Source organism: Choloepus didactylus, chromosome 14, assembly GCF_015220235.1.
Source record: "Choloepus didactylus isolate mChoDid1 chromosome 14, mChoDid1.pri, whole genome shotgun sequence".
NCBI lineage: Eukaryota > Metazoa > Chordata > Mammalia > Pilosa > Megalonychidae > Choloepus > Choloepus didactylus.
Window position 1 is genome coordinate 13,236,208 of NC_051320.1, and position 27,785 is coordinate 13,263,992.

The following is a 27,785-nucleotide window of genomic DNA, read 5'->3' on the forward strand; positions in this document are numbered from 1 at the left end:
TGCCATAGTAGGTGAGGGTCAGGGCTCCTTGCCGTTTGGGGGAGCAAGTAATTTACTCAACATTTTCATGGCATAGACAATGATCACATTCACTGGGTGCATTGAGGTTACTGGGTGAGCCAGAGCCACTGGGCCTCCCCAAGAGCTGAGGGCACCAGGGTTTTGACACACCTTTAACCCCTGTGCAGAAGGGGAATTCTGGCTTAGGGCACAGGACCTGGGCAAGAACCACTGTTACAGAGGGGCTTGGGGTTGGTGAAAAAGTGTGTGGTTGTGTCAGAGTTCCAATTCATTATCAGTGCTGTGAGAGAGCATGAAATGTACATACTGTACAGTAAAGAGCATGTTTTTGCAAACAAAAAATTTTAAGTTGACTTGAACCCTTTGAAATGTTTAATGACAGACAGTAAAAATTATAAACCCGATTTCTTAGAATAAAAAAAAAACCCAACTCTCCAAAGATCCAATCGATATCTGAGTTAAATGAGTCCTTAAGATTTGTGAATGATAAAGCAATTTGTCTTCAATACTTAAGAGAACAAAGAAATGATAATACCTGCAACCTCTTTTGAAAAGACCTGATTTTTAAACTGAAAACTGAATGTGGCTAAATGACCGTTATCAACTAATATGAAATCAATTGGCTTTTTATGCTATTATATAGTCAGAAAAAAAATGAAAACCAACTTCTTTTTATCACTTGTCTTTTGGAATCAGGCTGATAACCTACCTTTACAAGCTAGGTATTACACTAAATTGCACAGATTCCAGTTACACTTTTCCAGGGGCCCAAAGCAACCCTCTAAATATCTACATTTTTATAAAGTTGTGTTTATTACAATAGGTCCTATTGTATTTTAATGTAGATGCTGTCACTAAGCAGACAAATAGAGTAATTATCCACTTGCTTGATTAAAGTCATAAAAGCATATGGATAAATTAATCAGTGTTTGGTTCAATTATCTTTTCTTCTTCAGTAGGTAGATATAAACATAGCCTTTGTGCTGCTTTTTGTCTAAAAGTCCCCCTCTTTCAGTTTAAAAGTGACATTAACACAATTAATACAACTGACATTCCTAACGACAATATATTCCTTCTGGTTTTAGATTTTCTGATTCTCAAAGACTTGAAGTTCTTCTCCTGTTATGTTTTCATTCAATAGAGTTCCTCTGCCTCCCTCAGAAATATTCAAACAACTCTTCTGCCACACCTAGTAATGATTCTAGGTGTAAATTGGTAAAAAGCATTCTGCAAAGGCAGGAAAAAATGAATTTTGACCATTTGATTTTCTAACGTGATGTTTTTATGCACCTATTTAGAATACTGTGGGAAACAAGCTGATAAATTTTTCAGTTGCAAAATCACACAGAATGGAAAGTATCTAAATCCCTATATATTACTAATACCTGAAAATATTTCAAAGACTGGTCATATTTGTCATTATTGTGTTATGATATGCATCCATAATGGGCAGATAATTACAGCTGAAAAATTATAATTTCTAAATTATTGAAAAAAATGTACTAAAAAGTGCACCATGAAACAATATACCAACATCTGACTCAATATGGAGTGATAAATGAGTTATGTTATCTTTGGATGTACATACTGAGCAATGAAGACTTGCATGATTTCAAATATTACACTTTTCTAAGACCAGCTGAAATTTTTTCATGGCTAATGATACTTTTTATCTTAACATATTACAAAGCTCAAATTAGTTATCATAGGTGCTTTTAAAACTGTAGAATAAATATAAGGTTGAGCGCTCAACATCTAATAAAAAAACAATTCATAACATGCATATCAAACAAATACTTTAAATGTACATGCATAGAATTGCAGCGATTTTTGTTCAACACATACCTGACAGCAGATGGAATAAGCCTCAGACTTTGACCTTAGCCAGTCCCATTGACTCTTCGTGGAAGAGAGTGGAATCCAGTCCTTTCCATTTTGGACAATCTATGAAACAAAAAGTAAGAATGGACTAATACTCTAGATGGAACCAATGGGTAAATAATGGAAAAGAAAGGATAAAAGAAATGCAATTTCAAAGCACATGCTAACATTCCATACTCTGCTGATGAGTCATGCATTAATTTTCACAAATTGCATATTTTTATTAGTTCTAAGCACATTTACATGACCAAATAAATGCAGAAATCAAAGTAAAATTGTATTACCTAGGTAAATGGCAACTTGTGATGCTGAATGACTCCCCACTTCTTTCCCAAATTCAACTTAATTTTTAAAAATCTACCTTACCTACTAAGAGAAATGTGTATTAGGGTTACTGTTTGTAAAGCAAGACTGATCAAACTGTCATTAACTCATTAATACTATGGAAGACGAAGTTGGTTCTCTCTCTGAGAGAGAGCACCTGCAACCTCAAGGAGGAATGAGACCCTGATGAAAGCACGTTCAGGCCCACACTGTGCACACTTGTGCAATGTGGACGTCTCTGAGCTACACTTTCATTACCTGCGATACCTGCCAATTTATTTTTTAGAATGCTGCAAGGATTGCTGAAATGTAGTAACAATTCTGTTAAATATAGGTTTGCTACAGGAGAAGGTGTTAGGAAGAAACCATTATTTGGTTTAAGTGATCACTGTTGAAAAATCTTGTAATGGCTTCAAAATGTCTATTAACATCATGACTTTAGTAGATTAAGTATGTACAGAAAAAAAATCTGTTAATTCTTGATTGTACAAGTAAACATGAAAACAATAATGGTCAAAAGAGAAAATCCAGAATTTTCTGTTGCAGGAAGTATAGAACATAAAGAGATTAGTAAACTAAACATTTTAAAGAAGAACATTCAGAAATCACGATCATAAGAACTTGAGAGGGATGATGTAAATCAAATAGTTAAAATACAATAACAAAAGGATTTGCCAATGACAGGTTAAATAAAAATGCCTTTAAAGTTCTAAATATAAATCTAACAATTTCCCCTGAAATCAAATTTTCACATACTTTCAAGAATTTGATGATGCATAAATAAACTATTTCAGAGGACATTCAAGCATCCATTTAAAAAAATACTAAGGGTATATTTGAAAGCAGCATTATTCTCATAATTTAAAGGACAAGACAAATAAAAATCTAGGCCAATAAAAGAGATTAAAGAAGTTAAAGCAAAAGCTCCATTCTTTTGTAAAGCAAAGAACATGCATAAATGGAAGAACTGAACTCTGTACATCAAAATTAATTTCGTAAGTACTTACTTGCTCAGGGCACATAATTTGAGTTTTTGGTAGGGTAACTAAGAATATGAAAGCCAGTTTTGTGAATTCCATTATTCTAATGATGTAAATACCCTCACGTGTAGACTTTCATCTTTATTATCTCCCTGGAACTCAACTAACCTTGAGAGGTGGCTGGGCTCATCATCATTGCTATTTTAGAGGTGAGAGGCTCACAGAAGTTGAACAACTTGATAGCATAAACAGGATCAAGAAGGGGCTTATGCCTAAAACTCCAACCTCACTGCTTATTCTACTGCATCTCATGATAAGGTCAAGTTTGCAAACCAATTTGCAATATATTTAAAAGACTGGAATTAGGGGATAGTGCCTATTTTTTCTGTTACAGCTGCTAAATACAACCCCTACAAGGAAACAAATTTAAGACTTAAAAAGTTTCTTTTAATAAAAAATAACTAGTATAGCTGTCTGAGTAGATAATGATTTGCAGAAGAAAAAACCTAAAGTTGACTAATAAACAATAAATTTACATATTTTTTTTTCTTCTTTCTCTGGCCAATATAAATTTTATTGCACCTCAAATACAATAATAAAATTTGTATTTGTGCTTACTCTTCAATGGCATTTTTTATAATAAAAACACTTTGGAGTCTAAGTATTTCAACATAGTTTAAAATTATGTATATTGTTTTGAAATATTCCAATGACAACCTACAACATAGTTTAAAATTATGTCTTTTTTGAAATATTCCAATGACAGCCTACAAATTACTCCTGCTATGTATTTTACAGCCTGAAATAAAATAATAAATATAAGAATCATTTTCATTCATTTTATCACAAAATACAATTCCAAAGTCATGGCTAACTTCCCTAAATTCAACTTAATTATTGAGAGTTCTTATGAGCTGCTGAATATTAGGACCAAAACAAAGGAAACCAGGAACTGGTTAGAGTTAATTATTATTTGACATGATATACTAAACAAGGAAAAACATGTATCATTTACATTTACATAATCCCAACTAAAATGTTCACTAAAACTATCTGTTCACTCTCTTACAGGATTAAGAAAAACTTAATGTTTTTCCTTTTTTTTTTTTTTTCCAAACTTATCAAAGATTGGTTACTAGGCTTTTCAAGTGATGAAAGTTCATCTTTGCCTTGGACCGAAGAATTGTGAAGCAAGGTTGAAAATGTACATATACCAATTTCAAATCGCCCTAGGAAGAGACAGTTTTCACAACACCCTTCTAGCTTTTCCAGGCATTTTTTTCCAGGGCAACTTTGCATACAGAAACAATAATTAAAGGGACTGTTGTGTGTGTGTGCATATGTACACACTTATCTGCCTATGTTTTACATTCTAAAATGGACTCAGACAGTAAAATAACAAGCAAAAAAGGAATGATACAGCAGAGAGTCTACTAAAACAAATTCCTATGAGGACGTCAGCAAAAGAGCAGGCCTGCACTGAAACTGTTCCTACATTTTAAATTCCATAGTTCTGCTATTCATTTCTCTAACAGCTGTGAATGTTTACAATGCTACTTACCTGCATCAATAATTCTTTCATATTTAAGCTAAGTCAAACATATATTTTGCTATTAAGAGCAAATGACACTGATAAACATAGCTTTATTTTCCTTTATGCTAATCAGAAAGCACCATTAGAAAACAATTCAGAAAATGTCAACATTTGCTTAAAACATGTTTTTCATATAGAATAAATCAGGTAGCTTGCACAAGGAAACTTACCAGTAGTTAATGCTTTGATTTATGTGTATAAAACACAACAGAGCTTTGAATAATGTGAAAGAAACTATCAACCAGATAATACAAGTGAGGACAGTGAAGTTTCAAGCAGACAACATACTTAGAACAGTTTTTAAAAACAATTTCAATGATCCTGTATGATAATTTGGAAACCTTTACCGCATTCAGTCTCCACAGACCTATAAAATCACTTATTAGAAAAGAGTAAAAGGAAAAAAAAATCTTACAACTATAAACACGTAAGAGAGAATTAAAAATAGACTGTAAGGGGCCAGGGTCATGTCAGTTTTATTCACTGTAGTTTCCCACCAAAGACAGTCAAATAATTGTTGAATAAGGGAAAAAAAATTAAAACACAGAAAGTGCTGACTAGCAGCACAATGAACTACAGGCTTGCTCAATCACCCTAGTAGACAGAGCACATAATCTACCTATCCATATTCAAGTCAAAATAATGCAGTATGGACACAATTTCATCCAACAAATTAAATAAGCCAATAGAAAAATATTTTTCTGAAACTTAGCAGCTATTTATAAACTGTTGGATTAAAACAATAGTAATTATAATAAAAAAGCTGTCCAAAATACCGTTTTGCTTCAGAAAGCAAGCATTCTCTTATTGATTTTATTACTAAAGAATCAACTAATATTAAGTATTGATATAATCAGGCCCCTGTTCCTTGGTGAAGTGAACATCTAAAAGGAAGGATAGTTGGATGGTTAGATGGGGCTACTGGTCCCTAGAAAGGAGAATGGGAAAGCACGCCTGCAGAGAAGCACATGACAAAGAACTAGGACTGAGTGTGCCTCGAATTTCAAATCCTAGTAGGTACCCAAAGAACTCATCTGTCTTATACCTCGAATACTGAAAATCATAATATTTTCCTATATTATATGTCAGAGTTAACTAAAATTAATAAAAAATAAGGATGCCTCTTTGGAATTACTGTATCTGATATAACTTATTTTGAGCAATTCATTAAAATGTAGTTCTAGGATAATCTTTTTGAAATTTACCATAAAATTTAGCCTTACTGATGTTTATGAATGTCTCATATTCAATCTACAAATAATAAAAGTTAACAGCAGAGAAACAAAAGGAAATAGCAGACTTATTTGTTTTTAAGAACTAACAGGAAAAAGTCAAAGAATTCCAAAGTGGAACCAACAAATTCCAACGTCAATTCTCCTTCTGGTACAATTAGGATGTTTCAGCTGGGGCTACCCTGAACCTGGGGATGGCTGTTTATCTCAAGTTTTCTAGAGTACCCAGATAGAATAAATAGACAATTTGAGGAAGATGGAATATTCAAATAAATCTTATCTTTCCGATTCAGAAATATTTGCTGTGGTAAATTATTTTATGGAGCAAAAATGTCATATTAAGTGAAACAATTTCTCTTCTTTTTAAAAGTTCTCTTTTAATGCTCCATAACTTAGAATTCCATTTTAACTACTATGTGGGGGATGTTTTTTCCTTATGATTGTATATCCTCATCAAAATAAAATAAAGAGGGGTGGTACACTGGGGTATTTTCTTTTTCTTCAAGTACGGTAAATGTATTTGCAACAGGAAATAAGAGAGGAGTTGAGCAAAAGTGAAGCAATATGCCTGGGAGAAAGCAAGAGCTGAAACTATACCTGAATACAAAGTAATATTGCCTAATCAAAACTTTATTTTTAGAGGTTTCCTGGACTTTTTTCAGGGTGGGGCGGGGGGTGAGGAGCATTTCCAAATATTGGTGCTCCAGCTAAGATTATAAAGTAAGTAACTCACAGGTCAACTCAATCTGAGAATTCCACATACCAAATTGTGATGAGTTATGTTTTCATTAACACTAACCACTTAAACTTCTGGGGTACAACAAAAATGCTTGATACCAACTATAAAAATGTTCACACTGAAGGACCTTCTGAACATTTGGAGGACAGCATTACAGTTGCTACTGAAATCACAAAAACAGGATAATCCTGGCTTCATATGTGAACTCCCAAGTCCCTGTACTGAATGTGTCTATAAATTCAAACGGAAAGGTAGACATCAGTACGCATTTTTGACAAAAGTGATAAGGTAAGAAAGCTTTAATTAGTTATAAAAGCTCATGCAGAAGAATAAACAAAAGAAAAAAAAGCAAAAAAAAAAAAGTTCATGCAGAGAATTAGTTTCGAGCCATGTCAAAGTGAAGTACACTTTAAATATGGCCTTGTGCTATGACAGACAACACAGTGTAAATAAATGCTTATCTCCGTGTGCTGGTTCTTGAGTAGCACTAAAAACTGTGATGAAAGCAGAAACCACATAGTTAAAGGTCTTACGTGCTATCAATTGTCCTCCCTAAGTATGCCCACATGGCTATCTAGGAAAAACCACTTCTGATTATTCCCCCACAGCTGAAGAGAGACACGATCTGTTCTAAGCAAAATTGTCAAGGCAGTGGTGGCCACGCCCTCCCCCCAAGTCTGCAGTACCACTGTGCACCCTCCCAGTGTTCACAATTAGAAGAGATTTGATATTTATATTCCTTGATGGTTTCTACTTGCGTGAGAATGAACTTCAAAACATTACCTCTCTGAGCCTTTTATCCTAATGGGGACTGCTAAACTCTTCTTGGAATTATCAAAATGGCCTGTCTCTCCCCCTGAACTATAAATTCATTTGCAAGGAGACTATCAGTCATTCTTACATCCCCAGCACCTGTACAGTGCCCTGGTGTGCAATAGGCATGTGATAAGTATTTGTTGAACAAAACTTCAGGCACTTTAAAGGAATTTCTGGAACGAAAACAGAGCAGGTAAGCATGTTTTGGGGCTTCTGAAATTTCAAATCTTTTATGAAGCAAGCTCAGAAGACAAATTACATAGAATTGCATTATTAGTTTATTTGGGGAAGGGGAAGAAACAGAGAAGTCTGGAGGTTAGGGAGTCAGTACTGCATCTGTGTCCCTGGGAAATATCACCTGCTTCAGTGGCCCTTGGAAAGCTAGGGAGACTTGGGAAAGTGCTACCCAGAGGCCTGCGGGGGGTTCCAGACAAGCACGCGGACAGACAAGCTCCAGAATAAGTTTCCAGAACATTTCTGCTTTCAACATTTCTGCATAGCTACTGAAGTACACGTAACCTGTACTGATCATGATTTATCATTTAGACATAGGCAATGAAGTTCTATGAGGAGGAAAAAGGAACAAAGAAAGATGCAGAATCTTTAAAAGGAATGTTCTCCATGTAAAATTAAAACATGAAGATACTGAAATAAAAGAGAAAACTTGACTGATTACAGATACAGGAGAATTCAAAAGGAGAAAAGCTGCATAAATACAATTTGGCTAAATATTTTTCTATTTTCTGGCTACGAAAACCAGCTTCATTTTATAAAGTTTAAAAACTACAATGAAGTAAAAAAAGAAAAAAAAATCCATAACCTGTAACACTAAAACAACTTAACATCTTTTTATATATTTAAAAAGATACTTACACTATATGAATGGCTAAAAATGCATGCTAACTTGATTTTAATGCTTAATCACCAGAGAATGTTATGCTTATTTTTAGCCAGATTACCTTATGTCCCTTTTATTTGATTATCAGGCTCTGTTGTGCATATGTGCGGCCCTGTCTGGCTTAGCTACGTGCTCCTTGCCCAGGCTGGGCCCCTGCCTGCCATCGGCAGAGAGTTCTGGAGCCTGGGCTCATGCCCTGGCACTCGCACAGCCATCCTTGCCACAGTCTGGCTCCGACTCTGGGTTAGGGCTCTGACAGCTGGGTTCTGGCCCACATCTTGATAATCTGTCTAGTTCTGAGCTTAAGGGCCAGGGGTCCTGCCCACTTTGTTTTTACCAGTCTACCCATCCTGGGGCTTGGGGTCCTGGCCTCTGAACCCCAACCTTGGGTTTGAGGTCCTGCTGGCAGACTTACCTGGTGCAAAATCCAGGTGTGCTTGAATTTCCAAGTATTGCTACACCTAGCTTCTGTGCACTAAACTGCATCTTCAGGCTGGGATACCTAGATGCCTAGGTTGCACCCTCTTTCCAACTAATTCTACCATATGGCTGTTGCCCTGTTAAGCTCCTTATTCCAGCATCTGCCCCATCCCATCAAGTAGATCTAACTCCCCTCCCCGCCTGCCCTACAGCTAATCAGATCCTTCCCAGTAGACAGAAAAAGACAGAGTAATAACATGGGATACTCGGTCACTCTGCACAAGATTCAGAGAAGAGAGAGCTTAAGAGTTCATTTGTGGCCTATTTGGGGAATAAGAACAAATAAGCTTTTACAGCAGCTAGGCATTTTGTGCACAGATTAAGGAAGATTACTCCTTGCCATCATCTCAACCTTTCCAATGTATCATTAGCTATTATAATGACGTTCTGCTGAACACAATACATATTTATAGACCCTAAAACAGTAAGTGGCATGCTTATTATGTGGCATGCTTTTCAAAGCTTTTAATATTACATCTTATATCATTTAGAAATTGAAATGATTTATCACTTTGAAAGCCATGCCATATAATGATTAAAGCCACCTACCTGAGGCCCTGCTCCAAACTTTAGCAAGGCAATCTTATTAATAGACCATCACAGAATGAAGCATTCTGGGTGCAAAATACGGCCAATGCAGCACCAAGAGGCAACCTAAAAAGAAAAGAAGAGTTAGTTTGAAATTCCAAAAGTCAGACCCAATCTGGTTAATGGCATATGAACCAAAGAGTTTTAAATTTATTCTTACTTGTTCAAATTCTTTGTACTTTATTGAAATATCTATCTTAAATGCTCTTAGGAAAAAAAAGAAGTGAAACAAAGTATTTATAGTACACTGAAAAATGAAAAGTAAACAAATCAAGACCCCTAGATTTGTATATTCTTCCCCCAACTCACAAATTATTTAGTTTATTCGTATTTTTATTTAGTACATCATTTCTCCAAGTCTACTGCCATTTCTTAAATTTGCTGCTCATTTTCTTTATATTTTAAACACATCACTATTTTCTCTGCAACAACCTTTTGAGGTGAATAGCTTGTTCTGAAAAATAGATGATGGAAAAATCCTTCCCTGGTCAGTGATTTGATCAGTCACCAGGCCATCTGTTCACAGGGAAGGGTGCAAACCTTGGAGCACCTTAAGCAGAGGCAGGATGAGGAGACAGGACAACTTCTCAGTTCCTGAGTTAGTGACTACTGCTTATTTTGAAGTGAATTCCCGGTGGTAATACCATCTTCAACAACATACATGTATTTTGAAGTAATTTTGGATTATCCTCAGCTTCCTTCTGCTGGTGCAGATACTGAAGACCTACCTACATGGGTGTTACATAAGAGAGAAAAGGAGAGCCAGAAATTCTGTGCAGAAAACCACCTGTTTCATTTCCCTCAATTATACATGGTTACCACACTAGGAAGATAAATTTAACTACTCCTTGACACCTACCTACAGTAGTGATGTGGACTACTGGGGATGCAGTGTGCACAACCCTGTTCTCTAGGAGCACACGAGCTAGGTGCAGTCATGGAATTAGAATGTGACAAATGAACAGTAAAAACAATATTATGTGGTACAGACAAGTACCACAGAAGGTCAGGAAAGGAAAGGAAACCATGGATTTCTGGTGATTTTTGCACCAAAGAATACAATTAAGAGAGAGGAAAAAAAAAAAAGGTGGGTGGTGGGTAGTTAGCAGAACTTGTGTGAGCAAAGACTCAGAGGTTAGAATCAGAAATTGAAGGTGCACTGAAGCCCAAATGGCTGAGGTATCTTACACATACCATCTTACACACATGTACTAATGATAATAAATGAGGCAAATGAAAACCACTGCATGGATCAAATGCCCTGAGAACAACAAATATGGAGGGAGGGGAAGAGGAGAGAGAAGAGGAGAATCAAGGGAAGATGGGGAGATGGGAGAGGGAAAGGAAGCAAAAGAAGGGATGGGAGGAGGAGAGTGTATTCACATGTGAAATACAGAAGGTGGGTGGTAGAGCAGTGCAAAGCAGAGAGCTGAAAACCAGCATAAACAAGCATTCCTAGAGAAGAGACCACTCATATGCTTGGTGATAATATTAACAAAGGAGATAAGAGGAAGACAAGTTGTATAGACCATTCCAGTATAGACTCATTCAAGCCGGATTACTGGTTAATGCATATTGTTAGCCTAATGGCCACCACTATAAAACCAAACCAGGCACTTTAAGGGGGTAAGGGTGAGAACTTCAAGGATAAGGAAGAAAAAGGGGGCAAAATCCACAAAAAGATAAAGCTGCTAAGTGCTACAGAACCACCCCACAATTCTTGCATAGCGTTCACCACCTAAGCATGGAAACCCTGAATTTCAGCAAGAAAGAGGAAGGAATGGGGTGGGGTGGGGTGGGAGGGAGAGAGACAGTGGAGGAGAGAGAGAAACATCTAAATGAGTATCACTACTTGGGTGATCACGAAATGACAGCAAGAGGATGCTTTCTGTCAAAGAGCTTTGCAAGGAAGAGAAAATCTTTCTGGTGTTACTGAGAATCTGGAATACAGCAGGATACTGGGTGGGAGAGACAAGAGAATGCTTATTACTGGATAAAGAGGCAGGGAAGAAAGCGGAACATCCTGAGGTGACAGGGAAGAATGAGATTCAGAGAAGAGGGAGAGTTTCTCAGTCTCAGACAAGAAACTAGGCTTCTCTATTGTCCTGGAAGTGTGTGCACGTCCTGGTAGGTTTTATGGTAGAAGAGGTGAGGAATGCAAGGAGCTGGCTCAACTTGGCTGAGTACAAGGGCTGTTAAGCCACTAAGAATGAGCGGGGAGCATGGCATGTGGGCATGGAAAGCAGCAAAGGTTTGAAACAGCCACTATGGAGAACAGGAGGGGAAGTGTGGAATGAACTGTCCTTGATGGTTTTACGAAAACAACAAACAAACTTGCCATAAAGGATTAAATCTCTCAGTAACTGCTGGTGGGAGTGTAAAATGTTGAAACTTTTCTGGAATACACTGGGGAAAATATGTAATTAAAGCCATTAAAAAGTCCATATGCATTGACCTGATAATTTCATTTCTAAAGATTTAGCAAGGAAATTATGAGAAATAAGGATTCATATATCAGGATGTTCAAAGTATATTTTAGGTATAAAAAACTGATAATGTCAATAAAAGGGGACATGAGATATAATACCATGCAGCCATTAAAAACCATACATTTAAAGGATACTAAATCACATGGGAAAATATTCATGTTAAATTTTTAAAAATTGGGACATAGAGTAAGTATGCATACTGTGATTCCAATTTTGTAAAGTACACACTTAAAACTACTCCCCCCTCCATACATTTAAATTTACCTGGATAAGTTATAATCAAAATGATTAGCAAGATACAGGCTTTCTACTTTTATAATTAGAATAATGTATTTTATTTAAAAGAATGACAAAGTTATTATGCTGAGAAAAATGAAATTAGTGAGGATGAGAAATAAATCATATGAATTTACTGAAGTTTGCAAACAAACAAACAAACCAATAAAAACCCAAAACAAAACAATCCCTCCCAATCAGACAGGAAAAAAAGATGAGAGGAATACTGGCTTAAATGTAAGAGCTGCATTCACTCCTTACTAGGAAGGATCACGTCCATCTCTGGGCAGTTTTTAGAGCCACATTCTCAGCTGTCGCCATAGAGGAAGCCAGCACAGTTCACCTGCTGCTTCGCGACTGGCTATCACACACCATGATTTAAAGGCTCCAGGAATACGGGCTAACGGGAACCCAGGCCTACAGACGACAAATAGTTCTGGGATGAGCTGTACTTACCAAATACCAAAGGAAGCACCACTGAGGCTTTTCTATTCAGCCTCTGTGCAGACCATTTAAATGTGTTCCTTAGCAGTAGCTTTAAAAAGAAAGACATGCCATGCTAATTGGGAGGGCTACCTTTGATTCATTAAATAAAAGGAAGAGCCACAATAACAAAAGAACAAGCAAAATCTGGGCAGGGTGGGTCTGGGAACTCAGTTTGGGGACCAGAATGATGAGCCCAGAAATGGATGGGGAAGCCTTTGTACGAGTCATTTTACCAGGGGCTCAACATTTTAAATTACTCTGATAACTTACAAAGTATTCTAAAATGCAGGTTCCACAATTTGTGGCCCCATTCCCCATCCCTGGCCACACGTTTTTAGATCAGAGAACAACCAGTCTTCATGTACCTTCACTGCTTTCTGAAACAGAATTAGGGAGGTGATTCTTCTCTCAATTTTCATTAAGGTTAGTATTTGTTAAAAAAAAGTTTGACCTTCCTAAATTATTAACTCATTTGAGCCTATGCATTGTTTAATGACAGGTAATGGAAAAAAAGGGTTTCTAACCTGGTGAGGTGAAGCCTCAGGGTCCTCGTTCTTGCAACCTTTGAACAAGGACCTGCACACCCTTGTCCATAGCTCTGCCTCTGTCCCACCCCTGGCCCTCCTCGTCTCTGCTCTGATACAGAGATATGTTAAAGGGAGAAGGTTTTGCCATCATCTCCAGCAGTACAGCTCTTGAACTCATGTTTGCACTGCTCCTGAAGGACTCAGCCCTGGAGAGGGCTGCACCAGCACCCATCCTTACTCCCATTCCAGAGCCGTAAGCAGCACAGGCCAACGGGAGCAAGGATGCTCAGGACCTGCCCTTTGGGAATTAGAGCTGGGCTGGACTCCTGGCGGACCCCTTCCTCTTGGTATAAACTGGGACAATTTATTTAATCTCTCTTCAGCGTTTTCCTGAGGAATGGGAATACTTACCTGGCCGTTTTGTTGTTAGAATTAAGCAAGGTGTTGTGTGAAGAGTCTCTAGCATAGTGCAGAGGGCTCAAAAAGCAGAGCTGTTAGATTCAGTGTCACTCAGAAGTAAGTGCTGCCTCCACATGGTCTGATGTGCACTTAGAAATGTTGTTTTTTTCTGGCACAGAACCAGAGCCACCCGAATCTTTACAGGGCAAACACTGGGAATACTCCATGTGAAGAAGGCACCTGCACTCCATATGAGAGATTCATATTAGAAGTGATGATATTTGGCAAAGAGTACTTTTGATACTTGGCAGGTGTGTCTTATATGGATGGTGGCCACGGTCACAGATAACCCCAAACCACAGCTAAAATAATAGCAATCCATGTGGACCCAGCTGTCATTTTGTGTACTGAATTGAGTTGTAATTTGGACAATATGATGTTGGGGATTGAATTATGACCCCCATAAAAGGCATGTTCAGATTGCAGCCCCTGGTCCTGTGGGTATGAACCAATTAGTATACAGGACCTTTGGAGATGTGATTAGGTAAGGTGTGCCCAAACTGAATGATGGTGGGCCTTAATCCAATATGGCAGAAGTCCTTATAAGCAAAGGAAATTGGACACAGAAAGAGAGGAGGCACAGGAAGCAAGAAACTGGAAGTCAATAGACATGGAAAAGAAAGGAGTAGACACTGCCATGTGCACTGCCATGTGACAGAACAGACACGAACCAAGGATCGCCAGCAGCCAGCCCCAGAACACAATAGTCTTTGGGGGGAAAGCATCACCTTGCTGATGACTCAATTCTGTATTCCTCCTGGCCTCAAAACCATGAGCCAATAAACTCCCATTGTTTAAGCCAACGCCTTCTGTGGTATTTGTTTTAGGAGGCGGCAAACTAAAGCATATGACCACTGATTATCCAGAGATGGACTGACCCCGGCTTGTGGTTTAACTGTGGCAAAAGACTACAATGCGCTCTTCCTCTTCAACAAGGCTGAGAGAGGCAGAAGAGTAGACGCAGATCTTCGTGAAGACCCTGACAGGCAAGACCAATCACCCTTGAGGTTGAGCCTGTGACCCCATCAAAGCCAAAATCCAAGATAAGGTGGGCATCCCCCTTGACCAGCCACACCTGATTTTTGTAGGCAAACAGCTAGAGGATGGCCGCACATCCAGAAAGAGTTCACCCTATATTTGATGCTTCGTCTCTGGGGCCTTCCCTCCACCAGCTCGCCCACAGAGGACTTGCCTATGTGTTAGGCTTGCCTGCACCCCCACACTGTCAACTGCTGCAAGAAGGTCAAGTAAGGGCCTCTCTTCATAGCTCCTCAGCCGGCCTCCTTCCCAAGGTCCATGGCCCTGAGCCCTCAATAGTTTCCTTTCATTAAATTAAAAAAAAAAAAAAAAAAAAAAGATTAAAATGAACCTAAGAAACATTAAGATGACTAAAAACCAGAGAAAAGAGCTATATATTAGGAAAAAAATCTATGCTATTTAAGTACAGAGTAACTAAAATTTCACACCATAAATTCTACTACATGGAAATGTCTCTGTAACAGAGCCTCTCAAATTAACCCCCACCCTCATGCTCCTAAAACTGAAGCAAGAGTTGGCAAGAAGTGTGTGGAACCAAATCCTGTCTTGCAGAGCCAGGCTGGTGGAAGGATGAGAGGAAAGGCAGAGGGAGGAGACAGGATTCAATACTGGAAAATAACGAGGACTCATACCACATAGGGGCGGCTCAAATAGACAATAATTTCTTAAAGCTTTTAAACAAGCAATACGTGATTCTTGGTGTTTCCAAATTATTATACTCGTATTACTTTTACACTTTTGCTTAACCCTTGCAGAAGAAATGTTTCTAAATACTAGATGCAACTTTAAGCAAATTTCCATTAGGTTCACTTTGCCACACAGTTGCTTCAGCACCAATGTGGTATATGGCAATTTAATCTATAGGTACTAGGCACAAAACCAGGCTTTTCTGTTTCCTTTGCTTTAAAAAATATTACTGGCATTGATCATAATGTAATGAATAGAACTGAGCAACTATATTTCCACATAGTTGCCTGTGTGATATTAGACATGATTTTTAACCTTCCTGAACCTCAGGATCTTTCACTGTAAAATGCGAACACAGTCAATTCTTGATTAGACACTACAGTATACTGACTGGTAGTTCTTTTGCTTGTTGAACTGAAATCATTTCGGATAACATAAAACTATGGACCATTCCATGATGCAGGAAGGGGAACAGGTGAGAATTCAGGAGCAACAAAAGGCACATGGAAACTCTCAGTTCTGTCTCTAATATCTTCACCTGGGTCCCAATGAACGGTGCAGAATATAAGCTCCATCAGAGCAGGAATCTTGCCTTGTATTCCATTTCACTATCCTCAATACCTAGAACAGGAGATACACTCAGGAAGCTTTCAAGTAATTGTTGAATGAACATTAGGAAAAAGAGAAGAAGGGAAGGAGAGGAGCTTTTCATCTTGTTGGCCAAGTGGGTCTGTGGAAAAAAACAGTTGCCCAATCTATTTGACCACCTTTGTGAACAAGTTGGAATTGATTGAAAGCTTCAAATTTGAAAATTCTCTTAGATTTCCCTTGAATATCCAGCAATCAAGAACACATTGTTCTTTCAGGCTTGTTCTTGACTTGGCCCAACCACTCCAGAGACACCAGGATGCTGCAGTCATTGTGCCATCTTGTGGTCATGTCTAGAAAGTTCGCCTTCCTCCATTTGCCAATACAGCCCCTCTTCCTGCACAGAGGCTCCAAGAACGGGGTGTAAGAACAAGCTTACAAGCAAATAAATTTCTACTATTTAATTTAACTATCAAAGCATCATGGAGAACACAAATATTAGTCAGTCACCACTTCTACAATCAAGAAACTTATAGTCTAGCAGGGGAGGAACCCCCAAAGGATATTTATAATTTATAATCATTTATAATACAAAATAGAAGGCATAAAATGCCATGAAATAAATATAGTTTCAGTGAAATAGGGATTCACAGAAAAAAAAGGTTCTTTCAAGCTTTGGAGGTGAGAATTTTGGAAAGGAAGAGTCAACTGAATTGAGACCTGTGAAAGGTGGGATCTCGGCCTGCTCAAGTGAGGCTAGAGAGGGTGGGGAGTACATCCCAGAGGGAAAGAGCAGCATGAACTAGGGCAGGGCCTGAGGAGTATGTAGACTGTGGTTGGAAAGATTCTTACTTCATTTTGATGGGAACTCATGGTAAGTTACAGAAAGGAGTGGGAAACGGGGTTGGGAGAGCAAGGCTGGGCACAGATAAGGAGGCTGTGGAAGGCCCACACACTGGACAACTATTTTCTTCTACACGTCCACTTGTCCAACAAGATGAAAAGCTTCACTCCTTCCCTTCTCTTTTTCTTTCCATTTATGCAACAAAAAGTATAACAGAAGGGAAGGCTGCATTTGTGGGAGGCATTCCTGTCTTGTGATGAAAGGGCCAAGTGGACCAGCTCCATGGCCTTGGGTAAACCATTTAGCTTTGTTCAGCCTCCATTTCCTCAGCTCTAAAGCAAGGTAATTAAACCCTAGATCGATGTTGGGAGGAATAAATGATATTGTCTTTACAGCACCCAGCACAGTGAGTGGCACCCAGTAAGGGTTTTACTAATGTTAAGTGAGCTAATAATATGAAGACCTTGAATGCCAGGTCATTAAAACATCAATGGAAAGCCAGCAAGGGTTTTTACCAAGCACGGTAGTGAAGACACTTTACTTCAGAGGTATTAATCTGACAGCGGGACATATAAAGGATCTGAGGGAGGAAATGGCCTGTGACAGTGACAGAGGACAGAAGACCACTACAATCCCACAGGTATTGTGAGAAGGTGTTACAGACAGTGAGAAAAAGACTAACTCTCATTTAAAGAATGGAGAGAAGAGCATGAGCCAGCAAAAGGGGGCGACAGGAATGCCAGTGAGTAGGAGAGAAGAAAAAGGAAGAAAATGTTTCATGGGAGCAGCGGGCAAGATGAGAGCTGAACCCTCCTACCTTTGACTTAGTAACATATAGGTTTGGGAATGCAGGAACCAGAATGGACTGTCAAGGATGAGGAAGGAGTACGCCACAGGGGATTAGAGACATTAGGTATATACAACCCTCTTTGAAGAAATGGCATTGGCTGGAGGGGAAGGAACTGAAAGGGGAGGACTTTCTGTTGCTGATTTTTAAAAGATGGCAGAGGTACGGCATATTTAAATGCTGATAGGAAGTAGCTGGTAAAGAAGAAAAGGCTGAGAGAGAAAGGGGATAGGACCCAGAACACACGAGAGGAGAGGTGAGGACACGGTGTGTGCAGCTGCTGAACTGAAGACCATGTAAGGAATAGGAAGAGTACAGAGAAGAGAGTCATTAACTCTGCTTTCATAGAGGAGGTGACACCTGAGCAGTTTTCAAGGATGAGTAGTTGTTGGCCAGGTAGAGTGAAGGAGGTAAGAATATCCCAGCAGAGGAAACGGCATGAACAAAGGCAGGCAGATGAAAACCAGATGGACATGTCTGAGGAACATAAGTAGTTTGATGCCATGGGGAATAAAGGGGAAGGGAGGGCAAAGTTGGAGAGTAACCCAGGACCAAATCACGACAGGCTTTGGACTCAAGCTGTCACATCAGGCCTCCTCTGTGCCAGCAATGTCTTGGGCACTTTGCGTATGCTACTTCTATACCTCCCGGGAATGTGATTTTCCCCAGTCAACTGGAAGTCTAGGAAAAGAAGAAAGAAGGGGAGAGGATTTTTCCCAGGTGGGAGAGTAGTATGGCAGGTACAAGGGGCAGTCAATGGAGTGAAACATACCAGAACACCAGCAAAAGCAAGCAGGGGTGGCAGGGAGCAAGAGAAACCAGAGGGAGCTGATGGAATGAGAGGAGAGCAGGCACTGAAAGGGCAAATCATCTTAAGAGCGAACAAGTTCAGCAGGAGCAAAGGAGTGAGTGAATTAACAAGGACAGGAGGCTGTGGTGAGCAAGGGCAATCTCAGGGTTCAAGCTCACAGAGGTGGGGCTGTTCCAAGTGATAACACGCTGCAAAACATTATGCAAATGTAAGGTGTTTTTAATATGCACTGTAATTTCAGAGTATCTTGATTATGACCTCTGAATATGACTACTACTTCAGATTTCTCAACTGATATCCCTCAAGTATTCAATATTTAAAGGTAAGAAAGGAGGTGCATATCTGAATTCTTATTAAAAATTATCAGGTAATATGAATAAATTACTTGCTTAATTTATTGCTTTGCTAATTCAGATTAATTCAGAGTTTGGCAGGTGGGCTTCTATCCCATTCCTATCATTACCATGAACTTGTAGTATTAATATAGAGTGATGACTCCCGGGGAGGAATGTAGACCCGGCATCATGGGACGGAGAACATTTTCTTGACCAAAAGGGGGATGTGAAAGGAAATGAAATAAGCTACAGTGGCAGAGAGATTCCAAAAGGAGCCGAGAGGTCACTCTGGTGGGCACTCTTACGCACACTTTAGACAACCCTTTTTAGGTTCTAAAGAATTGGGGTAGCTGGTGGTGGATGCCTGAGGCTATCAAACTACAACCCAGAACCCATGAATCTTGAAGACAGTTGTATAAAAATGTAGCTTATGAGGGGTGACAATGGGATTGAGAAAGCCATAAGGACCACACTCCACTTTGTCTAGTTTATGGATAGATGAGTAGAAAAATAGGGGAAGGAAACAAACAAACAGACAAAGGCACCCAGTGTTCTTTTTTACTTTAACTGCTCTTTTTCACTTTAATTATTATTCTTGTTATTTTTGTGTGTGTGCTAATGAAGGTGTCAGGGATTGGTTTAGGTGATGAATGTACAACTATGTAATGGTACTGTGAACAATCGAATGTATGATTTGTTTTGTATCACTGTGTGGTATGTGAATATATCTCAATAAAATGAAGATTAAAAAATAAAAAACAAACAAACAAACAAAAATATAGAGTGATCTTTCACTTACTCAGCAAGTCAATGATCTAAAACATAGTGAAAAAAACAGAAAGGAGGAAAACAGGTTCTGGACGGCCAGTGGAGCTGTTACGAATCCACACACACATCCCACACTTTTCTTATTGAGGGCAGTACTGTGTGCTCACTCAGTGCCAAGATTAGCAGCCCCAGTAGTCAGAGGCAAATGTGATGATGGCAGCAAGAATGACTGCTAAGAAGGGAGTCATCTGAAAGAATTTAATACATATGAGACGAACCAAAAAGCATAGATGTGGCATGGCAAGGCTCCTTTGAGCAATCACCAGGGCAGTGCTGGGGAAGGCTCAGGAAATGGATACTCCCATGTACTACTACAGGGCCTGGAAAGCACAGCAATCTCCATGCAATCACATTGGCAGTGTTTCTCGAGTAAAAGAAAGCATTTATCTTTAGGCTCAGTAATTTTACATACAAAGATTCACACATGAGGCCATTCCTCACTGCATTATTTAAAAGCTGGAAACAACCTATGTGGCCGAGAACCAGGGGAGGTTAAATAAATTGTGGTGCCCATTTACAAACAGGCTTGCTTTTGAGGAAAACATAGAAGTAACATATAAATGTGTAAGAAATAACCTTTATACAACAGTAGGTTTTAAAAGTAGAAGATAAAACAAAGAAAATCTCAATTCAGTTTTAGGAGTATTATATAGGCTTAAAGAAAAAAATACCTGAAGGAAATAACCTGTTAGTATTTTACATATTTTTTTTTATGATGTAACATTAATATTACAATGGAAATAAGATATCATATGTCTATATTTACTATATCTCTATAGCTGTTACCTTTAGTGGTTACAGCACTTAATTCAATATTTACTTCTTCCACACTCAATCTTGCCAACTTTTCTTTCTAAGAGACTATAACATGTTTGGAGGAAAAAGGCAGACCCTAAATCTGACTGAGTTTCTACAGCTGACCACCACGTTACAGAAGAGGGGGTTGGAGAGGGCATAGGAACATGCCAAACAATAATACAGGGATGCAATTAGCAAAATCCAGACTTGTAGGAAACTCTACAGGATGAAAACAAAAACAAAACAACACACACAAAAAATCCCCATTTTCTTCAACAAGTAAGTTTTAAGGGAGAAAAAAGGGAAGGGGTAAGCTGGGAGTAAAAAAAGACTTAAGAGACATATCAACTAGGTAAGTATAGGTTTGGGCCTTGTTTGATTTGGATCATGCAAACAATACATAAATAAATAAATGAATAAATTAAATAAATAAATAAATAAATTAAGAGACAACTGTGGAGATTTAACACTAACTGGATTTTTTATATTAAGGAATTATTGTTCATTCTAGGTGTGATAATTGTATTGTGAATATACCTTTAAAAAGAGACTCTTTGACGATGTTAATTTTAATTATGGTTAATCCTACTACTGGAGGCCTTATAAAGAGGAAACCACAGGGAGGAGCTGGAAGCGGAAGAGAAAGGATAGGAAATCATCATGTGATGGGAAAGCCAAGGAACCCCAAGATTGCCAGCCAGCCAGAGTACTACTGATGCCAGTAAAAAGCAAGCCTTCTACCTTCTGCAGCCGCAAACCACTAAATTCCTGTCAAGCCCATTATGTGTTATTTGTCATATGAGCTGGGAAACATATCGGTAACAAATATCTTCAGTAAACCATGGCCTTTCAGTATAAAAATTATTTTTTAGAAATAAATATTCTGGGAGAGGGTTTTTAACTTTTAGGCTATCAAACAATCACTTAGCATATAATGACTGGGTGATTTTTTTTTTTTAATAATAAATTTTATTTTGAAATAAGTTCAATCTTACAGGAACAGTTGTAAAAACAGTACAAACCCCATACATAGAACTCCATCATACTCCAACCCCCCTCCCCCAATACCCCAATCCATCACCTTTAAGATCCTGTCACACCACTTTCTTCCTCTCCCTCCCTCCCTCCCTCCCACCCATCATCTATTGCTCTGTCCTCTGAACATGAGAGCAAGCTGCACATATCTTTGAACAAACAATATAATTCATATACCTTTCTCATGAACAAGAACATTATTTTATGCAATCTCATTAAACGCAGCTAAGAAGTTCAAGAAATTCAACATTGATATAAAGCTTACAATTTCTTTTTTTTTTTTTCCTTGTGTCCCATCTGTGTCCCTTTGAGCCTCCTCTCCTCTGACCTCAGATCCCATCCAGGATCATCCTTGGCATTTAATTGTCATCTATTTAGACTGTCTTTTATTTTTATTTTTTTTTTCAATTGTGGAAAGATATATATAGCCTAAATCTTCCTATTCCACCCCTTCCTAGCATTCCATTAGTGGGATTAATCACATTTAGAATGTTGCAATGCTATCACCTTCCGACCATCTATTTCTAGAAGTTTCCCTTCACCCCAAACCAAAACCCCTACTCTCATTTCTTAACTCCCCATTGCCCCTTCCCCTACTTCTTGGAACCCCGACTCTACTTTTCATCTCTTTGGTCCTATTCTCTGATACTTTCTTTGTGTTTACCATGGGGCTTAAATTTAACCTCTTAAATCTATAACAATCTTGTTTTTCTTTGATACCAACTTAACTTCAATAGGACACGTAAACCGTGTTCCTATACTCCTCCATTCCCCCACCTTTATGTAGCTCTTTTCAAGAATTACATATTTTACATTGAGTCCAAAACAACCGATTTATCATTACAGTTTATGTATTTTAGATCCTGTAGGAAGTAAATAGTGGAGTTATAAATCAACAATACAGTAGTATTGGTCTTTATATTTACCATGTGATCTTTACTGGAAATCTTTATTTCTTCATGTGGTTTCAGTCAATTGTTTAGTGTCCCTTCCTTTCAGCCTGCTTAGGACTGATCTACTGGTGATGAAGTTCCTCAGCTTTTGATTATCCAGGAATGTTTTCATCTCCCCCTCATTTTTATCCTTCAGGTGTTTGTGAATTCTCCAAGTCTCTGATGGTTATTGACTTCTATTTGTATTCCATTGTGGTCAGAGAATGTGCTTTGAACAAATTCATTTTTTTATTTTTTATTTTATTGAGGCTTGTTTTTATGTCCCCGCATACAGTCCATTCTGGAGAAAGATCCGTGATCACTAGTGAAGAACGTGTGTCCCGGTGACCTGGGATGTAATATTCTATATATGTCTGTTAAAAGTCTCTATATCTCTCTCTCATTTCTTTGTTTCTCTGTCAGTAGGGCTCACTTTAGTATCTGAAGTAGGGCAGGTCTTTTATTGGCAAAGTCTCTCAGCATTTGTTTATCTGTGAAAAATTTAAGCTCTCCCTCAAATTTGAAGGAGAGTTTTGCTGGATAAAGTATTCTTGGTTGGAAATTTTTCTCTCTCAGAATTTTGAATATGTCATGCCACTGCCTTCTCGCCTCCATGGTGGCCGCTGAGTAGTCACAACTTAGTCTTATGTTGTTTCCTTTGTATGTGGTGAATTGCTTTTCTCTTGCTGCTTTCAGAACTTGCTCCTTCTCTTCAGTATTTGAGAGTCTGATCAGAATATGTCTTGGAGTGGGTTTATTTGGATTTATTCTATTTGGAGTTTGCTGGGCATTTATGCTTTGTGTATTTATATTGTGTAGAAGGTTGGGGAAGTTTTCCCCAACAATTTCTTTGAATACTCTTTCTAGACCTTTACCTTTCTCTTCCCCTTCTGGGACACCAATGAGTCTTAAGTTTGGACGTTTTATTTTATCTATCGTATCCCTGAGATCCATTTCAATTTTTTTAATTTTTTTCTCCATTCTTTCTTTTGTTCTTTCATTTTCTGTTCTGTGGACTTCTAGGACACTGAGACATTGTTCAGCTTCCTCTAGTCTTGTATTGTGAATATCCAGAGTCTTTTTAATTTGGCCAACAGTTTCTTTAATTTCCATAAGATCTTCTGTTGTTTTATTTACTCTTGCAATATCTTCTTTATGCTCTTCTAGGGTCTTCTTTATGTCTTTTATATTCTGTGCCATGCTCTTCTTCAAGTCTTTTATATCCCGTGCCATGCTCTCACTGCCTGTCTGTAGTTCTTTGATTAATTCTGCCAGGAACTGTGTGTCTTCAGATCTTTTGATTTGAGTGTTTGGGTTCGGGTTCTCCATGTCATCTGGTTTTATCATATGCTTTAAGATTTTCTGTTGTTTTTGGCCTCTTGGCATTTGCTTTACTTGATCTTTAATTTGTTAGAATTGCAGCTTGGTGACATACACTTTCTCTAACTAACCAGCAGATGGCGTCCGTGAGTCACTTATTCCCCTCAAGTCAGTTCTCCCCAACTTTGTGGTATGTGGGGATCTGATTCTCTTGGGGTCCAATTGGTGCACTTAATTTGGGTGTGTTGTCGGTACTGTCTGCCCTCAATGAGGGGCATGTGCCTGAGCGGTTAGGGAGGAAGGGCAGGTTTAATAATCAAACCTCCCAGCTGTTCCCGGAGATTTAAGGCTGTTCTCTGCCGCTGACACAAAAGTCCTTGGTATTGGCGTAGGTTCCCTGGGATTTCCAAGCGGTTCCCCTCTCCCCGCTGTGCTTTTCCAGGACCTCTGCTGAGGGGGGGAGGGCCATGCCACATCACAAGTGAGCGCCGGCCTCCAGGGAAGCCCTGGGCCGCCGGGCTGTGTAGGGGCGTTCCCAGCCCGCTTCAAAGATGGTTGAATGGGAAGCGTTAACTTCCCCCTTTCCGCACAGCTCCGCTCTCCCAGCTCCGGGATGATCAGCCGTGGGTGTATTCAAGGCCACTGTCCACAGCCGATATTGTGTCATGTGAGCGGTGCTGCGGGAAAGACTCCCCGTCAGGCTGGGTTTCTTGGCTCGGCTCTGTACTGTGTGTTTGGCCCCGGGCAGGAATAGCCCCGCCTGCTGGGGAGATGGCTGCAAGTCGTGCATCTCCCCTTTGCTCCCCTGGACCTGAGACAATCAGCAGTGGGTGTGGGAAGGGGTATCCTCCACCCCAGACACTGAGGCGTTAGTCCAGACCGCTCCCGTCTTATCTGAAGCTGTTCCCAGGCTGCTGCTTCTTTTTTTTTAAAAAAAAACGCCAACCCACCATTTCCCCACACTGCAGTGTGGCCGAGGGATTCAGCCTACTCACTCACTCGTTTCAGAATGCAGACTCCTGGTTTCACCAAACGCACGTTCCCTGTGGCTTTAGCAGAACTTGTCCAGCTGGTGCTACTCTGGAAGTGGTGTTCTGGGTCCTTTCTGGTTTTTTATCTAGTGTTTTCCATGGAGGTGTTTTTTTCTCTGTCTCACCTAGTCGCCATCTTAGGTTCCTCCCCCCGACTGGGTGATTTTTAATTTTAATTAAGGTGGGGAAAAAATTAATGTAGCAAGATCGAGGAACTGGGTTAGCTGGGAGGCAGAAGAACATGGTAGCCCGTGGAGGTGATGGGCTTATGTTATGGATTGAATCATGTCCCCAACAAAGACATGTTCCATTCTTAACCCCAGTTGTGTGGGTGTGAACCCATTTGTAAACAGGATCTCTGAAGATGTTATTAGTTAAAGTGAGGACAGGGTGGGCTTGAATCCACTATGACTGGAGTCCTTAGACGGAGAGGAAATTTGGACATGGTAGGAGATGGATGGGGATAAAGACAGTCATGTGATAGTTACCACCAGAAAGCTACAGACTTCAGAGAAAGCAGGGCCCTGCCGAAACCTTGATTTTGGGCTTCTAACCTCCTGTTTTAGTTTCCCAACTGTTAAAACAAATACCATACAATGGGTTGGCTTGAAAACCAGGAATTTATTGGCTCATGGTTCTGAGGCTAGGTGAGGTCCAGAATTGAGGAGTCATGCAAGGCGATGCTTTCTCCCCAAAGACTGTGGTGTTCTGGGGCTGGCTGCTGGCCATCCTTGGTCCTTGGCTTTTCTGTCATTTGGCAATGCACATGGTAGCGTCTTCTTTCTCTTCGGGTCCCACTGACTTCTAGTTTCTTGCTTCCTGTGGCTTCTCTCTTTCTGTGTCCAATTTCCTTTGCTTGTAAGGACTTCTGCTGTATTGGATTAAAGTCCACCTTCACTCAGTTTGGGCACACCTTAACTAATAACATCTTGAAAAGTCCTATTTACATATGGGTTCACACCCACAGGTAACAAGGGTTGGGACCTGAACATGCCTTTTGTGGAGGACATGATTCAAGCCCCACTACTTCCCAAACAGTGAGATAATAAATTCCTTTTGTTTAAGCCAACTAGATAATAAATTCCTGTTGGCTTGGAGTTATGGACCCCAAGAAAACATGTCCTTAATCTCAATCCATTCCTGTGGGTGTGAATCCATTGTAAATAGGACCTTTTGGTGATGGTACTTCAGTTAGGGTGGGGTCCAAATGAATCAGGATGGGTCTTACTCCTATTACTGGAGAAGGTCACTCAGAGAGACACTACAGGAAGACCAAGAAGCTTGAAGTTAAAGGACCCAGAAGAGAAAGCAGAAGACGCCACCACAGGCACTGACATGTGACAGAAAAGTCAAGGACCAAGGATCACTGGCAGCCAGCCCCAGAATGCCACAGTCTTTGGGGAGAAAGCACTGCCTTGCAGCCACCTCAATTTTAGACTTCTCCTAGCCTCAGAACCATGAGCAAATAAATGCCCACTGTTTAAGCCAACCTGTTGAATGGTATGTTTTAACAGCCAGGAAACTAGAACACCTTGCAAACTAAGACAGTTCACTACAGTGGAAAGGACCTGTGTCACAGAGCAGACAGAGTGAGCACTAGAGGAAAACACATGCTGGACTCAGAAGGGATGTGTGTTATGTGCTGTGTGCATGTGTGGATGTGTGTGTGTGTGTGCGTGTGCACTATGCATGTGTGTGGCAGGGGTCCGTGAATATGACCTTTGCCAGGGCTGCTTCAGTGAAGCAGTGGAGCGGAAGCCTGAAATCGCGTGGTTTTGGAAGTGAAGACATGAAGGCCTGCAGGAGAAAGAGGGTGACCAGATGGAGGTGGTAGAGGCAGGTGAAGACTTTGAGCCACTTTGGTCTGGAGTATCTCGAACATCTCCACTGGATGAAGAAAAGAAGTCATGGAGCAGCAGGCAATTCCATAATCAACGGAACGTGAAAGGAGAGGATGAACTTTGGACAGAGGTGAACAGAACTTCTAAACAGACAAGAAAAGAAGGGATTAGGATGAACATAAGGTACCCAATGAGGTGCTAGAGCAGCACCGAGATGAGAACCTGCAGGAGGACAGGAGGACGGAGAGGCAGGGGTCACCAGGAGGTGGGGCACTACAGTAGAAGCCAGCCAGCCTCATGGTCTGGTGAGACACTGGAGGCAGCCAGAAGTCAGAAAGCACTGTGCAGGTTCCCATGCCTGAGGGATCTCAGACCAATCCCAGGAAGGAGGGCCAAAGCAGCTTGGAGGTCCTGGCTTCTTTTGGTGAAGTGGAGACAGTGCAAGCCACGAGGGGGCCAGTCTCTGAGGAGCTCCGGGCTGGTCAGAAGATAAGACCAAGACTAGCAAATGGTCTGGGCCTTCAGATCCCAGTCTCTCCTTTACTGTTACAACTCAGTACTGGTAAGTGTAAGTGAACTTCCTAAGTGCTTACTGTGAGGAGGTGAAGGGAGATGTCAAGGTAAAGACCTGGTCTCAAGAATGGGGGAGAAAGACATACACAACTCCAAGACAAAGGAGGCTATGTGCTCAGTGCTGTATTACAGGTACCAAAAAAGTACTTTGGGAGTACAGAAGTAACACTCACTTAGCCTCAAAGGATGTTGTCTGGAGAGAAGTGGGGAAAGGGAATCCCAAGTAGGAAAGACTGCTGGGAGCCAAAGGCTTGGAGGGTTGAAAGTATTAATAGTTAGTATGTGGATTATTAAAAATCTACTATCGTACACTCAAGAAATTTGGGATTAATATTATATTATATTTGAGAAAAAACTTCCATGTGAGTGTATGAATTTCTGTCTGAAGGTCTGGACTTGAAGAGGTTAGAATGGAGTTTGAGGTACCTTCAGTGGTCAAATGTTAACGTCCATTTACAAATTGTCTCTGTGAGGAAAAACGTATTCA

The 27,785-nt window shown here is 39.8% G+C and overlaps 1 protein-coding gene across 3 annotated transcripts in view; it reads right to left on the reverse strand.

The window, feature by feature from the left end:
- Positions 1-27,785, reverse strand: part of PLAG1 (PLAG1 zinc finger) — a 46,349-nt gene that overhangs the window by 3,406 nt on the left and 15,158 nt on the right. The window contains exons 1-2 of one of the 3 annotated variants that reach the window (XM_037803382.1): positions 9,515-9,596; positions 1,867-1,965 (exon numbers count right to left, since the gene is read on the reverse strand). The gene's annotated coding sequence lies outside the window, so the exon portion shown is untranslated. Of the gene's footprint in view, positions 1-1,866; positions 2,703-9,514; positions 9,597-27,785 lie in introns of those variants that run through there. The other 2 variants (XM_037803384.1, XM_037803386.1) reach the window with 2 other exon arrangements.